The 16901-nt window shown below is 38.3% G+C and overlaps 1 protein-coding gene across 2 annotated transcripts in view; it reads left to right on the forward strand.

Annotated features, from left to right (window-relative positions):
• The window catches only part of NOX4 (NADPH oxidase 4), a 188354-nt gene that overhangs the window by 100077 nt on the left and 71376 nt on the right, over nucleotides 1–16901 (forward strand).

Genomic DNA, 16901 nt, shown 5'->3' on the forward strand with positions numbered 1-16901 from the left:
ATCGTTAATAGTGTGTTGTTCACGTGATTGTAAATCATAGATTTCTACCTGCTTGTCAGATGTACTGGCAACAGTGAGAACATTGAAATGTATGTTTTAGTGAGTGTGATTTTAAAATTAGTGTATTTACTTTCAAAATATTCAACACCTAGGATTCAGTTCAGTTCAGTTGCTCAGTCGTATCCGACTCTGCGACCCCATGGACTGCAGGACGCCGTCCATCACCAACTCCTGGAGTTTACTCAAACTCATGTCCATTGAGTTGTTGATACCACCCAACCATCTCATCCTCTGTTGTCCCCTTCTCCCACCTTCAATCTTTCCTAGCATCAGGGTCCATCACCAACTCCTGGAGTTTACTCAAACTCATGTCCATTGAGTTGTGTTGTCCCCTTCTCCCACCTTCAATCTTTCCCAGCATCAGGGTCTTTTCCAATGAGTCAGTTCTTCGCATCAGGTGGCCAAAGTATTGGAGTTTCAGCTTCAACATCAGCCTTCCAGTGAACACTCAGGACTGATTTCCTTTAGGATGGACTGGTTGGATTTTCTTGCAGTCCAAGAGACTCTCAGGAGTCTTCTCCAACACCACAGTTCAAAAGCATCAATTCTTCGGCACTCAGCTTTCTTTATGGTCCAACTCTCATATCCACACGACTACTGGAAAAACCATAGCTTTGACTAGACAGACCTTTGTTGGCAAAATAATGTCTTTGCTTTTTAATATGCTGTCTAGGTTGGTCATAACTTTTCTTCCAAGGAGCAAGCATCTTTTAATTTGCAATCACACAAATCTAGTTCCTGCATGACTTTTTGCATGATATTATCTGTGTATATATATATATATAACAAATCTACAACATCTTTGGAATGATGGTCATTTATAATAGCCAATCTGTTGGTGATATTTTGCTCTTTTATTGATTTTTTTTATTATTATCTGAAAGGTACATTGTATTAAGAGCTGTGACTAAATAAAAGAAATATTATACCTTCTTATATTCCCTCAGCCCAACAGAGTGACTGACAAGTGAGTGATCAGTAAATGTTAACTTGTTGGCTGATTGTTTCTTTTGGTTTCCCAAAGGAAAGAATGCAAATGTAAATAAAGAGTAATTTTTTAACTGAGTCCTGAACTAGGAGTTGGTTTGTGAAAACCATAGGGAATCATAAAAAGGCAGAGTCAGTGTGATCTAGGGCCATACGAGAAGCTTCACAGAGAAGACAGAGTGTAAGCCCAACTTGAGAATCAGGCAGGTGAAGAAAGAAGGTGACCCACAGCACTGTCAAAAATCAGGCAAGGTAAATTTGCCCTTATTCAAGAAAGGTAAGTTTCTTAAATAAGGCTATCAGAAGTAAAGATAATGTTTTGGGAAGTAGTATGGTAAAAGCATTGAGTTAACCTGGTGCAGGTCTTGAATGCCTTGACAAGGTGTTAGGACAGCCTGGAGATGTTAGGGAACATTTGAAGGATCGGAAGCATCATAATGAAAGTGGTGCTGATAACTTGCTAGTGGACAGGGTTAGGATCAAGGGAAGACTGACTGGTCCTGGAAGGCAGAGGAGAAGGAATCAGTGCAGGAGTGAGGCTGGAAACTGAGGATGTATTTGCAAGCGCCATTTAAGAAGTTAGCATTAGAAAGGGAGGCTATTTATTGTAAAAATCAGGAAAGGCCAAGACGTTTTGTAACAGAGAAGGGATATTTTAGAAAAATATGTTTAAAAAGTTTGTGTGATACACTTAAAAATAATAGTGTATATAAAATTCTTTGTCTATAGAAAGAGCAGTCAACTTGGAATTGGAGATAAGAAGAGAATGGGGGAAATATGCAGCATAGGATTTAATGGGCAAACGACAAAACTAATCCAAAGATATTTGAGCAGTGATGACCTATTTGGAATCAGTGAAAAAAATCAGGCTTCGGTTCATATTATTTATTTGATAGCTTTCGAAAGAGATTATGGTAGTTCATTGTGAGAAGGATACTAATGATGAATAGAAATAGTAATTCCCATAATCCCAGAACTAGTTGATATAAGTAAAGAGTTTTTTTTGCATTGTTTGACAAAAAAATGAGTGAAGTTCTTCTCTGGTAAGAATCCCAATATAGTAAGAATTAACTTTAGCAATGAATGATAATTGATAGAGTTCTATATCTGAAGGGAAACAAGTGCAATGAAGTCATAATTTAATTCATCAGGGTAAGGAGAGTTTATCATGGCTTATTACTAGCTATTGTTACCGAGTTTGTTCATAAAGTTATTTTCTATTGTCATTATCTCATCATTTATTTTAAAGTTTTCTATTAGGAGTTCTTAATAGTTTTAATTTTATCCTCTTTTTAATGTACAGTGCCATAGAGGGGGAAACAAGCCCATTCTCTTCAGAGAGTTCAGTTCCAGTTAGATGCTTTTCAATTAACAGGCTTTATTGGTTGTTGACTTTAAATATTTGTTGATTTGGGGGAAAATGTCAGGCATTCATCCAGAGAACCACGAAATAATTCTGCCACTGCCACTTTAGTTCAGAAAATGTTTTGGCTGTCTTATATAAATAATTATGGAAGGAAAAATGGGAATAGCATTGCTGAAATCAAGGATTATTGATTTTTATTCTAAAAGAATTGACATTATGTATTACTCCATATTAAAAGCAGTAGGTATAGAAAATATACCAAAGAGATGCTTAAGAAGTTGAATAACAGAGGTTTACTTTTTAAACTGACTGAGAAATGTTTTACTGTGACTAGTCCTGCCTGCTGAGCCACAAGGGAAGCCCAAGAATACTGGAGTGGGTATCCTGTCCCTTCTCCAGCAGATATTCCTGATCCAGGAATAGAACCAGGGTCTCCTGCATTGCAGATAGATTCTTTACCAACTGAACTACCAGGAAAGCCCGATATGTTCTGCCTAGGCAGTTCTAAAGAACAGGTTTAGTACCACCTCACGGGTCTAAGTCTAATCCGCCACACCCAGCTGTAAGAGTACCCAAGAAGTAAATAAACCAGCTATATAGCACAGGACAAGGAGGCAACAACCTTTTGGGGCTTCCCCAGTGGCTCAGTGGTAAGGAATCCGCTTGCAGTGGAGGAGACACAGAGAGGCAGGTTCAATCCCTGGGTTGGGAAGATCCTGTGGAGGATGGCATGGCAACCCACTCCAGTATTCTTGCTTGGAGAATCCCATGGACAGAGGAGCCTGGTGGGCTACAGTCCATGGAGTCGCAAAGAATCAGACAGGACTGAAGTGACTAAGCATTCACGCTAGTTGCATCTCCTAAGTATGTGAAAGACTCATTAAGTTTAGAAGACTCTTCAAACCTCTTTAATTCTGCAATTCAGGTTTTTTCTTGAAATGATGATGATAGAGGGGTGGAGTGAATTATCTGAGGAGATTTCTCTTTGAAATGAATTAATACCTATTGCTTTTCTCGAATCAGTCCTGCTTCCCAATTTCAAATGTATGGTTACATTTTGATTGCCAATTGGCCTGATTATCATTCTCATAGTCCCAAATATTTTTTTACTTTCTTCGTTAGGTATCATTACTACTGGATAATGTCTCACCATTGGTTATTTTAATGGTTTAAGTAGCAGGTTACTCTAGAGAGATGTGACTTTTACTATAAAACATCATATACCTAATATCCACATGTAATTAATCTGAAAATCTTGTCATTTTTCCACTCAGTAACTAATGGATTCATGATAATTGGATGGACATCCAACAAAAGGCCAGTTGTGTGTATCACATAATGGTTTTTCCTTGAATCTTGGTTATCAGTTCCCATCCTATTTGTAAATCTTGCTGCGATCTAAAGATATGATTAACTTGAGAATTGAAAGTGGGAAAACAGGGCCATGTACCGTTTTGGATTTGCCTTGTTCACAGAACACACGGACACTTACACTACCGTGATCTTAGGTAGTGGTCTCGTTAGAGACTGGTCCAAGAAAGAGGGGATAACTGTCTGTCTCTGGTTTCTTCTACTCATATCAGCCAGGCATGTTTTATACTTCTTCATCTAGATGATTGCTTTTGAAAAGATTAAAACAGAATATGTATAATATATTCTAAGTATTTTTTTTTCCATTTAGGGGAGCCTCTTGTCAGATTATGACTACTCTAAATTATAATAATGTTATTATTTTATAATGACATGTTCTGGAAAAATTATGACATCTACCCTACCCTAAATATATCTGTGAATAGCTTTGGTTGTTGCAAAATGCAAAACAATAAAAGTACTCCTGTTGAAGGACATGCCAAAAGAAGTGATCTATAGTGACAAGAAATATACTTTTGTTGTTTCTATGACTAGCAAATTATAATGGTTAGTCATTTGTGGAAGACAGCATTTAATTATTTGTAAGTTTTGGCTAATAAATATTTATTAAACATTTGGTTTATGCCAGATGCTGCACTAGGTTCTATAGATACAACATTGCCCAAAATAGACAAGGTCCCTGCTCTCATAGAGACTGTGTTCTAGTCAATAAAGACCTCCCAGAAACAAAAAAGCAAATCAATATGTAGTGTGTTAGGTAGTGATAAGTGCTATGAGAAAAGTAAAGGTAAGGGAGTAAGAATGGTGAAGGGTGGTATTGCTATTTTAGATAGGGGTAGAACTATTTTAGATACGGACTTTCTGAATAGACAGACAAGTAGATAAGGGAATACATCAGGTGGATTTCAGGGAAAAGTACATTTAGACAAAGGAAACAGTAAGTGCAAAGTCCCTGAGGTGGGGGTAACTTTGGATATCCAGGGAAGGCAAGGATCCCAGTGGGGCTGGAATATAGTCAGTGAATGATGGCGGTGAGAAATGAGATCAGAGAGGAGAGTGGGGGGTGGTCAGACTCTATGGGCTACGGAAGGACTTGGATTTTAATCTGATTGAATTAAAAGCATGATTTTGAAGTCTACATCTGAATGATTATTTTGTTCTAGTCACATTACCTAGTGTTTGGCAAGCCAAAAAATTTTCTGTTTTCAAAAAAAAAAAAAGACTTGAGTTTAGGGAGGAAAAAGCAAATGGTGATACCTCTGAGCATAGAAAACAGCTTGAAAAAAGAGAAAACAGGTCAAACTTTTTTGATGGAGGAGGAGGTGTAACATCATTTTGAGATGCCTCAGTGGAGATTCTATCTCTTGCCACATGGCCCTGGTTTATGGGCTCCAGTAGCCTCACCTGCCCACTGTGTTTCCCACCAGCTCGTATATGGATGGTAGTAGAGAAGGCAATGGCACCCCACTCCAGTACTCTTGCCTGGAAAATCCCATGGACGGAGGAGCCTGGTGCACTGCAGACCATGGGGTCGTGAAGAGTCGGACACGACTGAGTGACTTCACTTTCACTTTTCACTTTCGTGCATTGGAGAAGGAAATGGCAGCCCACTCCAGTGTTATTGCCTGGAGAATCCCAGGGACGGGGAGCCTGGTGGGCTGCCGACTATGGGGTCGCGCGGAGTCGGACACGACTGAAGCAACTTAGTAGCAGCAGCAGCTTCCTGTTACCCTTTGTATTTTTCCCCTAACTTTAATATGGCTTCCCAGTTCTTATTTATCTGAGTCACTAGTTCCCTCTCTCAGATTCCTTCCACTTAAATGATACAGAACCCTTTCTGGATTGGGCTGGACCCGCACTATCACAGAAGGTCAGCAGATCCTCTCTGAACAGAGCACTGAATCACTGAGAGGAGTGATACACGGGAGAGAGAAGAGGGACTGAAAACGTCCTTAAGCAGTCAAACGTTCGTGTCCAAGGACCAGTAAGAAGTGCAGGTTTGCTGGAACTAAGTGGAAATGTTTTAGGGAATAAAGTCTGAGAAATGCCCATAGACTGGATATGATAGGCATTTGTAGGATTCAGTTTTTATTATAAATGTTATGGAGACTCATTTGACGATTTTGATTAGGGTATGACTCATATTTTAAAGTGGTGAAGAAGAATATGATGGGGTGGGCAAGAGTGGAAGTCAGGAGATAAGACAGAAACTCTTGCTGACGTCTAGACAAATGGAGTGCTAGTTACACACAGGGTGACAGAGACTGGAGCTTGAGAAGTGGATGGATCTTGAAGGTGTATCTTTCAAGTTTTGTGGATCCTTTGGAGGTGGGTTATAAAAAAAGCTATGGAATGTATATAACGCCAAGGTTTTCACTTTCCTTAAGTTAAGTGGATTGTGTTGCTGCTTATTAAGATAAAGAACACTGTGGCATATTAGGAGGATAAGAGTGGACATTGAAAGTTCAGTTCCATACATTTTAAATTTGAGAGCTCTAAGCTAGAGATCTAAACTTGGGAACCATTAGTACCTTCATGGATTTAAATCCTTGACGCTGGTCAGGATCACCTAGGGCAGTAATTCTCAATTATGTACAATCCAGCATCATGTTTTATAACATTTTATATTCCACTTTTCATTCTTAAAATTAAATGCACAGATATTATATACACAAATGATTTATAAAAAATCAATAAAATGTTCTAACCTTAGTTAGAGCTGTGTAAATAATTTATATTCAGTATTTAAATTTTTAGGCATGACTGCACTGGAAGTCAAAATGAAATAGGTGACTTATAGCCACATACAAAATGAGTATGAATAAGTTCCAAATGCAGGCTCCCAATGCCAAATACTGTCGAGGCCCAGTTTCTTTATGTGGTATGCTTTCAAAATGGTAAACATCTTTTGGTGAAGTTCTAAGCACAATAGAGTACAATATTACTTTAGTTTTTAGTGTGGTTACAATGCTAGAAATTCCAGTGTATGTTTAAATCATGTAAAATCTTTGCATTTTTTATAATTATAAATGAGTTTTTCATTTACATGAAAGTCCAGAAAGTCATTTGAAAAGCATATGAGAGTGTGACCATTTCTTGTTGCGCAGTATTCTCCACAAATTGCGGGAGTTTGCAGTTTCTGACCTCTACTCTGTAAATGTCACTAATATATAACTGTGAAAGCCAAGTTGCCTCCATGAGCTCTCAAAACTGCCCGTAAGAGGTGGTATTCTTGATCAGGAGCAACTAGTTTAAGAAATGTGTATAGATGGAGAAGAAATCTAACTAAGCCTTGAGATATATCAACATATTGAGCTCAGCAAAGGTGATTAAGAAAAAGTGATCACTGAAGAAAAAGAGGAACCTGAGGCAAGTCTGAGTCCTGGATACCACAGGACAGTGTTTGAAAAAAGAACCAGTTGGGACAAATGCTGCTGAAGAGTGGAGTAAAATGAGGGCTGATCTAATGCCCTTAGGAATCGTGATTTAATGGAGTGCTGGAAAGAGAAGATAATAATAGAAAGAAAAATTGGAGATAAGTAGAGACAAATCTGGTGTGTTGGAGTCAGCTCGTATGAGCTCATTGGGTTATTGCGTGCTTCTTTTCCAACTCTGCATTCAGTGAAGTCAAGTTTCATAGCTTTAAGTCATCCACAATGTGACTATTCACTCCATAGAAATCGACAAACCCCATAAAGTAGGGGTTAGAAAAAAATTTAAGACCTGGCTATTAAATATTTGTTAGCATATCACTGGACAAATTCTAAGGAGTTTGAATGCAAAAATGAAGTAAAGAAATAGGGCAATAGTTGAATGGGGGGAAGACATAGGGAGAAGGCAGATGTAAGTTTAGAGTGAGTATAAAATAAATGTATGCATTTTTATCTGTTTATGTATATGCATGCTAAGTCGCTTCAGTTGTGTGCAACTCTTTGTGACCCTATGGGTTGTAGACCGCCAGTCTCCTCTGTTCATGGGAATTTCCAGGCAAGAATACTGCAATGGGTTGCCGTTCCTTCTCCAAGGGATCTTCCTGACCCAGGAATTGAACCCACATCTCTTATGTCTCCTGCATTGAAAGGCAGTTTCTTTTACAATAGCACCACCTGGGAAACCCAATTTATATATATATATATATATATATATATATATATATATAATATGTACATATATTGAATGTGAACAATTATATTTATATATGCCTGAGGACAATGTGAAAAATAAGATTGAAGTAGAGATGGAAATATAAGGATAAGAGACTTGTGGAAGCTTCCTGATTGATGCTTTTGAACTGCGGTATTGGAGAAGACTCTTGAGAGTCCATTGGACTGTAAGGAGATCAAACCAGTCAATCCTAAAGGAAATCAACCCGGAATATTTATTGGAAGTACTGATGCTGAAGCTGCAATACTTTGGCTACCTGATGCGAAGGGCTGAAAAGACCCTGATGCTGGGAAAGATTGAAGGCAGGAAGAGAAGGGGATGACAGAGGGTGAGATGGTTAGATGGCATCACCAACTCGAAGAACATGAGTTTGAGCAAGCTCTGGGAGTTGGTGATGGACAGGGAAGCCTGGCGTGCTCCTTGTGGTTGCAGAGTTGGGCTCAACTAAGCTACTGAACTGAACTGAACTGAGAGATGTAAATATTGATAGTGCTGGAGAGTTAGAGGGTATAGTTACAGGAGCAAAGTCCATAAGGGTCTCCTGATGGATTCTAAGAGAACTGGGTTCCAGTGTACAAGTGGAAGAGCTGACGTCTGACAAGGCAGCTGGGCAAGCTCATGCTTTACAGAAAGACAGAGAAGATGGTTTAGAGCATCTCTTCTGATTGAAGTGAGTGGAATGGGATTTCTCTTCTGACTCCTTCCGTGTTCTTGGTGAAATAAATAGTAAGGTTGTTTCTGAGAATGAGGAAGTAGGGAATACTTTGAATTTTGCGGAGAAGGAAGAAAGTATAATGTGTCATTTGAAGTAGTAAATCAGTGAGTGAAGCATGATGGCCTTTCTGAGCAGCCTACTGAGATATGTGGTTCAAAATTTAAAGTGAGACAAGTCAGAATAATTGTGAGTTTTTTCCAGGCATGGTCCACTTCTTCAGATTAGCTATTGAGCAGGTGGGGAGTTGGATTTCACCAGCATTGGTCCATTCCTGATTAAATTCACTATAGCTGTCACCTCCAATCCATTCTCTGCACTGTAACCATAGAAACTTCAAAGCATGAATCCAATTAAATCCCTGCTTTTGCTTTAAACACAGTAATAGCTTCCCTTGCTCTTAGGATAAAGCAAAAAAAAAAAAAAAAAATCCTTCCAATGGCCTGGAAAGGACTCCTTGCACAGTCCCTGACCTACCTTTCCTCTTGATTGAGTTTTTTTCTCCTCTGCACAACAGTACCCTCGGCTTTTCTGTCCCTCTTGCTTCCCTTGCCGCCTCCCCCACTTATGTAATCCTGATCCACATGGCCACAGTACTCTCCACCACCCTCTCCCACCCCTACGCACATAGGCACCTAGTATCTTTAAATCATAGCTCAGGAGGCACTTCCTCTCCGAAGCCTTCTAGACGTTTCAGTTTCTTGTTTCTTATATGCTGCTGTCAACTGTATTTCTTGAGAGCGCTTATCTCCACTGGTAACTGTATATTCAAAGTGTGATCGTTGGTATAACAAGTTTTCTCCAGTATACTAAAAGCATTATCATAGTACATAGTAGGGACCTGTGTCTCTTTTTGTTCACTGTTGTACTCAAGGACCCATTAAAATGATTGTTTTAAATAAATGCGAATATTTGATAAGGGAAGAGAGGAAGGGAGGAGGAAGGTGGAAGGAAAGGAGGGAGAGAGAAGGAGGAAGGAAGGAAGAAAAAGAGGGGAAGGGAGGGAGGAGGAAGGGAGGTGAGAAAGCAGGTAAGCAAGCGGAAAGGTGTATCCTTTGCTTCCTGAAAAATCACCACCGGTGGGGCAGTAGTCAGATATATAAAGGTAATACTGTGGGCACCCAAATGAAGGAGGCAAAGGAGAAGGGGTGGCAGAGGATGAGATGGCATCACTGACTCCATGGATGTGAGTGTGAGCAATGGAGATACTGAAGGACAGGGAAGTTTGGTGTGCTGCGGCTCATGGGATCGCAAAGACTTGGACACAACTTAGTGACCGAATAACAACAATAAGGTGCCTTAGGAGGGAGATTTGGGAGGCTTTCGGCACCAAAATGAGTGTAATGGAAAAAGCAGGACTTGTCCAGAGTGAGAGATTGTTCCAGAGGGAGAAACAGCTTGAATGATAGTTCAGAGGGGTGAATTACCATGAAAATCCAGAACAATATATATCATGCTGTTGGAAGGCAGGCTGGAATGGTATCCAGAGGTCATGTGATGGAGGAGCTTGTAGGAATTACTAAAACGTGTGGCTTTTTTTTCTAAAGATGTTGGTGAAAAATGGAAGGGTTTAAAACAGGAACTGAAATCAGATTTGTACTTATAAGTGTCACCCTACTGGTATTATACAGATTGGAAAGGAGAAAGACTAGGTCAGAAGCAAAGATACCAAGATCAGTCATGGTGTCAAGCAAGCTGTGCGTGCATGGTAAGTCACCTCAGCTTGGCCTGTTCTTTGTGACTCTGTGGTCTGAAGGCCACCAGGCTTCTCTGTCCATGAGATTCTCCAGGCAAGAATACTGGAGTGGGTTGCCATGCCCTCCCTCAGGGCATCTTTCTGATCCAGGGATCAAGCTCATGTTTCTTTTGTCTCCTGCAATGGCAGGCAGGTTCTTTACTGCTGGGAAGTAAAGAACTTGGGAAGCCCGTCAAGCAAAACGAGGAGATAAGAATGCTGTTTTGTGACCAAAGAAGTCGGACTGAACAGTAACTGTAGGAGGGCATTATTGTTAACCTTATAAAAATCATCTTTGGGAGAAAATGCAGAGAAGTTTGGGGGTGGTAGAAATTGCTGTGAACTACTCAATAAAGTGGAGGCCAGTAAGTAGAGAGAATCCGTGTTCAAAGAGAAGCACAAAGCAAATGGGCCTATTTCTAAATTGCCTCAGAAGTCTGAGAGGGATTGAATTTATACTGGTCTGGCCTTTTGTTAGTGGTGGGTGATGAGTAGCAAATCCATAGGCAATTACTTGTATATCTATCTGTCTGGGTAAATGTGAGCAAGGTTTTGACAAACTGTGTCCTGAAGTATGTATTATTTGTATAATGAAACACATTGTAACTCTAGCCTCATGTGAATCTATGTGGAAATCATTGAGAACAATTAGTTAATATGATATAATTTAACATAACTCATTTGCTATCACAATATAGGAAATCATTCAGTAAATATGAGCTGCACTTAAATCCCATATTTCATAGTCTGAGAATTCAAGGAAATTTTTCTGTCAGGGAAATGAGAAATTTGTATTACCATTTAAATGCCCATCTGTTCTCAGGAGAGAGGATAAATTGTTTTCCCCTTGGTTTCTCAGTTTATGAACATGAAATTTATGCTGTCATTTTTCAGTAGATGACAGCTCACTTATAATGCCACAGAAAATATAGAGATTGCTTAGTAAATGACTGGAATTCACTACTCATTAAGTTCCATTCTAGTTCAGTTACTTTACAACTCCAAAGTTGGGAAAAATACAAAATTTTTGCTTTTTTAATCCAATAAAAATATTACTTTTTATTTTTGAAAATAAGTGAATTATTCAATTCCTGGACCTGGAAATAGAGTTATTATAGCAAAGTGGTTTGTTTGCATGGATTGTTATGTTTTTATTATGAATTGTTTTGTTCCTAAGTTTGGCTTCTCTTTTATCTACTATTTTCTGCTTGATTTTACTATATAGTATTAAGGAAAATAAGAATAGTAATGGGCTTTCCCAGAGTCTAATGTTTAAGACTGTGCTCCACTAAGGGGGCACAGTTGGATCCCAGGTCGGGGAATTAGGATCCGGCATGCTATACAGCACAGCCAAAAAAAAGAGTAATGAGAAATTTTCTTGGTAACATAATTTCTTAAGCAATGTCAAAAATATGACAATAATGTCCTGGGTGGTCAAGAGAGAATATGTCATTTTGCCAAGCTAGTCTGGTGGTAATGAACTAAATAATTTCAAAGCCAAAAAGACAAACATTTTGTTACATTTTCATTATCTTGAGGAACATTTTTAAGTACTCGTTTGTTTGATGTAATTGCTAAGCACTTTATAAAGGATGCTAAATGAATATGGTTCCTGTTTCCTATTTGTAAAATGGTAATTTTTAAAGCAAAACTGTAACTTAATGGATTATAATCATGCAGGCAGTGTTCTTTAAGGTCATCCAAATGAACACACCTAAGACATCAAGTATGTTAATGCCAAAGGAAGATACTTATCTTCCAGTGATTCAAAGGCAGTCGAGTCGGGGAACTTTGGGAATAGAGTCTAGTAAAAATACTATTGCTCTTATTATGATTTTTGAACTTTAACAAAGGAGGAAGGTGGGATTTCATAAATATATAAACAGAATGGAAAAACTAAATACTTCCATGAAATGAGATTTTGAGACAATTTGGGGGTGACAAATTATGGACATGGAATGCTAAGGAATACCAAGAAATGTAGTTTGAGTAGGTAATAGAGTTAGGGAAGAAGAGTTAAAATAAGATCTGTCACAGAGTACTGAAAAAGAGGAGGCGAGCTTATTTTTTGTTGGCACTGTGTTAAGAAACTAATAAAATGTCTTGAGATAGAGCTACCAAATAATTAGAAGGAAGGGAAAGGCTAGAAAGTCCATGCAGAAAAGTTTGTATGTCCTAGACATTACCTGCTGCTGCTAAGTCGCTTCAATCATGTCCGACTCTGTGCGACCCCATAGACGGCAGCCCACCAGGCTCCCCCGTCCCTGGGATTCTCCAGGTAAGAACATTGGGGTGGGTTGCCATTTCCTTCTCCAGTGCGTGGAAGTGAAAAGTGAAAGCGAAGTTGCTCAGTCGTATCCGACTCTCAGCAACCCCATGGACTGCAGCCCACCAGGCTCCTCCATCCATGGGATCCTCCAGGCAAGAGCATTGGAGTGGGGTGCCACTGCCTTCTCTGAGAGTTGTGCTGCTGACTGGAGCAAATAAGGAAATACGTTTTAAGAGTTAGATTGTCCTTCGGGAATAGTCACCTGACCTGTCACCCTTTCTCCCCCAGCTCCTTTCCCTCCTTTGCGATCTATTCGTCTGACATTACGCTTGCACAATGACCGTGAAAAGCTTTTGTTGCTGCTGGAATGATGGACCTTTCCGTGCTGGTTCGGTATATTGTGTCAAGATGTAGTACCCAACCGTGTACACTTTCAGAGTTGGCAGAGAGCATAGTAGAAAAGACAACCAGGGTTAAGAGGCAAACTGAAAGGAAATGAAAAGTACCTATTTCCCTTTTTTAGGCCTAGGAATCCCTTTATATGAATAGATACTCCTTGCTTCTTCCATAGAGCAGAAACAGAGGCAACAGTTTTCAGTTATCCTTTAAAAAGAAATTCTTAACTGCATTTATTACATATTGTATTAATTGTTTATGTAGCTAGAGGAGTTGGCCTTTTTTATGTAAACTTCCAACAAAAGAATCTCCTGAGTCTCTTGAAGGCAGCCATTTTGTGTTCACTGTTTTTTCATATTAAAAGGAAATCGAGAGGAAAAAACTGATATAACTTCAATGAGAATTGAGAATCAAGTGACGTAAAGAAAATTAAAGACTTTTAGAAGAATAAAATAGTTGAAAGGGACATGTAGTTTTTTTAAAGGCAAGATATTTAAAACTCTTAATTCTTCCCCAAATAATTTACAACCTTAATATAATTTCATTTAAAATGAGAACTCAAGATAAAAAAATAATTTAATTATTTGAAGAAAACCCACAAAAACAATTAAAAATGAGTAACAAGAAAGTCTAGAAAAATTTGAGTAGCAGTATAGGACTGGCTCTATTAAAACATGTTATAAAGTGAAATCGATTTTAGAAACAAGTTAGGAATTTACAAAGCTAAATCATATGCTTAGGAAAGTGAAAGTGTTAGTGGCTCAGTAGTGTCTGACTCTTTATGATCCTGTGGACTGAACCCCATCAGGCTCCTCTCTCCATATAATTCTCCAGGCGAGAAGACTGGAGTGGGTTGCCATTTCCTACTTCAGGGGATCTTCCTGGCAAAGGGATCAAACCCCGGTCTCCTGCATTGCAGGTAGGTTCTTTACCAATTGAGCCACCAGGGATGCCTCATATGTCTAGGAACTTGAAGCTGTGAAGTGGATGAGCTGAGATTTTAACTCAGGCTCATATTATGCTAAAGAATGTGCTTTTTATAATTTACTACACTGTGTCCAATATAGTTCAATTAGTTTAAGCATTGTGGCACTAGAGCAAAAGAGACAAGAAATACATTAAGAAAGGAAAGTAATCTAGAACAGATCCTTTAATCCGTGGAAATACATATCATATGATAAAAGAAGCTACATAAATCAATGCAAAGTGTTAGCTTGTAAACAATTAAAGCATTTTAAAAAATTAAATCTTCTTCTCCGATGACCAAAAATTACTTCCAGATATGTTAAGTGCGCGTGTGCCTAGTCACTCAGTCGTGTCCGACTCTTTGCAACCCCTGGGCTCTAGCCTGCCTGCTTCAGTACCTAACCTTATTATGCTGAAAATAAAAATAAAAACAAAGTTTTTTACTGGTAGGCATATTTTGTGAAGGCTTCTTCAAGGGATAGGAATCCAAATTGGCCCTGAAATCTTGATCAGGGTTTGGTTAAAGGAAGGAGAAGTCCTGGTATCGGGAATACAGGAGGAGAAAAACAAAACAGGGAGATAGGGGGAATCCCAAATTTGTCCAAGGAAACAGCCTAATGAAGGAAGTGAATTTATATATTTGCTTGTTGCTCTTCCCTAACCCATCATTTCATAGGCTTGTCCTTTGACCAGGAGATCCTGTGTTTAAGAACAGAGAAAGCTACCATTGCACAGTTGGTTTTAATAGGTTTCAAAGGCCCATATATTTCACACCATTAATTTTGTGTGCCCTAGGTTTTAGGTTAGAACTTCATAAAAAACATAAAAAAAAAAAAAAAAAACCGCCAGTTTCTTTGGATCTTGGGTAAAATTGCCTATTCCTTTTTGAATATGTACCCAGGGGGTATTGAGTTTGTGCAGAAAGCAAGGACTGAATTAGTATCAAGCTGAGCCTTGATCACTTTGAGGTGTTTCTTTTGTTGAATGCCAACATTGTCAAAAAAGTGCATTTGCTGTGACAAATGAAAAGAAAACATTTTTCTTGAGACGAAGATTGTGGAAAGCTTAGTGGCAATAATCTGTGCATCAGAAAATGCCTCTGTTACTTGCTTTCACTTTCCTTGAACCTCCGTTCTTTTTTTTCCCACCCTGTCAATTTTTGTAGTTTAGCCTCAGTGGCAATAGAAGAGAATATATATTCTGTAAGAAAGCCAGTAATAGACATGGCTTCATTGATGTATTTAGAGGCCGGCAAGTCTGTTTGCAGTTCTTTCAAAAGCTGCTTTTGATTTTTTCTTTTAATAGTATGTTTAACAAGTAGGAGCTAGAATAATGAACGTTAAAGGACTAGACTTTTATCACTGGGCTTGCTCTGAAAATAAGTGTCCATTAAATAGTTTTTCTTTGTGTTCATTGCCTACCTTCAGACCTTACAGTGCTGAAAGTACCAGATGTGTAGACACACAGATTGTATGTATGACCCTGCTGCATTTTTCTCTTATGTAATCCTCAGGCAAGAAGAAAACAGGGGAGGTGGGGGCAGAAAGGGAGTGCAGTATTTTCTCTGTGGAGAATGAGGCAGAGGGATACGGTAGAAAGAACACTTGACTGTGAGTTTTTAAGGTTTGCTTTTGTTTCTGTTTTTTAAATCTCTCTGTCTTTTGCTAGCCATTTGGCCCTGGGCCAGTTAGTCACCAGTCTGGTTTTCCGGTTGCTCACCTTGAATGTGTTGCATTGATATAATTTTCTAATTTCCCAGCTCATGGCTGATATAAAGCTGTATAATTCTTTGCAGAGAAATATATTCTAAAATGCAGATAAAATTCTACATAGAGTAAAAATGATAACAGATTCATTGAGATTTAGTTGAGAAAAATCTCACAGGGAGTATTGTGGAGAATAAATGCCAAGTATGGGAGTTTTATGTTTGTTTTCTTTATAGCTCCTATTAGGGTATTTATTCATTTATTAGCTCTAGTTATATGTACTTAGCCCTGTGTTCTTATCTTCTGAGGTTACAAGTGTAGACTTGCTTTTTTCCCTCCTCGGGTAACACAAGTATAGATTCTGTTTTTTTGTGTGTTCCTTTGACATTGGCCTTAATATTTGTGAAGAAGGTAGTTTTATATAACCAGAGCATGCAGCTAATTATTTTTTACTTCTAGAATTGCAGTCCATTTTAATTTGAGTCTTTTATCAATAGAAAATTCGTCCATATCTTTAATAGAAAAATATTCTTGCTCTGCAAGTAGATTTTCTAATTTATCTAAAATAGTATTAATTTGATGCCTTTGATGTTGCTTTGAAAGCAATATTTTAAATAGCAACTATTGTTATTCAATACTGAGTTACCATGGTAATAAAGAACATTCACTTGATTTAAACTTTTCAAAAAAGGAAATGTATACTCTGTATCTTTCTAGTTAGTTTGAATGTACTTCTGAATTTGCCCTTTAATTCTCATTTTTTGAAGTAATTTGTTTCTTCTAAGATTAGTGTGCATATTTCTTTTCCTAAGAAAATAAAACACCAAATTTTAACAAACCATTAATTTCTTTGAATCCCTAGGAGAACAGCTTTTTTCTTGCCCTCATTAAGTAATTTTGTAATTATATTCTAAATTCTTTTTCAAGCAGATAGGGAGAGGAAAACTTTTTCTTACTCCCCTTCTAGATTCTTTGGCTGGCTGAATATTTAAATTAACATAAGCCAGATTAATGAGGAAGAATTTTTTTATTTTATATGTATGAAAGAAAGAATGAAACTCAGCTCCTAAAGAGATGAAGCTCCCTGGCAGTTAGAAATTGAGTTTTATATTCCATGCTGAGCTAAAGAGAAGTGTAGCATCTTCAAAGGGGAGGAAGAAAATTCACAG

The sequence above is a fragment of the Bos taurus genome, chromosome 29 (assembly GCF_002263795.3).
Source record: "Bos taurus isolate L1 Dominette 01449 registration number 42190680 breed Hereford chromosome 29, ARS-UCD2.0, whole genome shotgun sequence".
Lineage (NCBI taxonomy): Eukaryota > Metazoa > Chordata > Mammalia > Artiodactyla > Bovidae > Bos > Bos taurus.